Source organism: Seriola lalandi, unplaced genomic scaffold, assembly GCF_002814215.2.
Source record: "Seriola lalandi dorsalis isolate HSWRI2012SDOR001 ecotype SW California unplaced genomic scaffold, Sedor1 jcf7180002054261, whole genome shotgun sequence".
Classification (NCBI taxonomy): domain Eukaryota; kingdom Metazoa; phylum Chordata; class Actinopteri; order Carangiformes; family Carangidae; genus Seriola; species Seriola lalandi.
This window is the reverse complement of record NW_019524814.1, coordinates 13433-14315: the sequence shown is the minus strand read 5'-3', so window position 1 is coordinate 14315 and position 883 is coordinate 13433. Positions and strand designations below refer to the sequence as shown.

General features: G+C 39.8%; 1 long non-coding RNA gene across 1 annotated transcript in view; it reads right to left on the bottom strand.

Annotated features, from left to right (window-relative positions):
* The window catches only part of LOC147819181 (uncharacterized), a 3759-nt gene that overhangs the window by 573 nt on the left and 2303 nt on the right, over positions 1-883 (bottom strand). The gene's annotated exons all lie outside the window — the stretch shown is intronic.

Genomic DNA, 883 nt, shown 5'->3' with positions numbered 1-883 from the left:
GCAGAAATCCATACCTTCAGCTGTAACACAGCCAAAATGATCAGCAAATCAAAAAAGAAAAGTGAAGAAAATGTCCAAAAAAGGACAGAGGGACCCCTGAGGTTTAATAAATCCCCTGAACCGCTATTTAAATTACCACTATTATGTTTTTTTCGGTGCTAAATTTAACATTACTGGGGAGGAGAGCAACGCGACTAGAAGTGACAGCGAGAGAGGGCTAGTAGCTTCTCCTCTCCTCTGTCTCAGCGGAGACCGTCACAACTTCATTAACTCTTTTAACAAAACAAAAAAAAAAGCAATGAAGGAAGCAGTAAATGGACTTACATATTTAAGACCTAACTAAATGTAATTTAAGACCTAACATGCGGCTAATGTAAAGCTAGCGGAGCTTGGAGAGTTGGTTATCTGGTTGCTAGGCGCAAACACGCACGCACGCACACAGGTCAGGAGCTGCCGTTGCCATGGCAATGTGAAAATCTGCCCAGAATTTGGCTTCTACATGGCTTCAAACAACTGCAAATTATGAGAAAACCGTTACTTCTTTTCAAAAACTGAAAAGACCGTGACAGACACTGAAGCCAGAAGTTTCTTAAAGTCTCTATTTTATTCAGATATTCCTTAAAATGAGTGAGGAAGCTCAGTGCAAAGACAGAGTGAGATTCTTTTGAAAAAAAAAGACGATTACATTAGGTGTCAATGAGAGTGAGACAGGTATTGCTGCCGGACTCGGCACCCCCGTTTAAATTTTGTGCAGACCCTGCCTGTCAAAGTTACATTTTATGAATCCCAACAACTATGTCTACATTTTCAGAAAGAATTATTTGTCTCCTTTTTACGGTTTGGCCGTGAGCTCGAGTTAAAAATAAAAATAAAGGTTATTTTT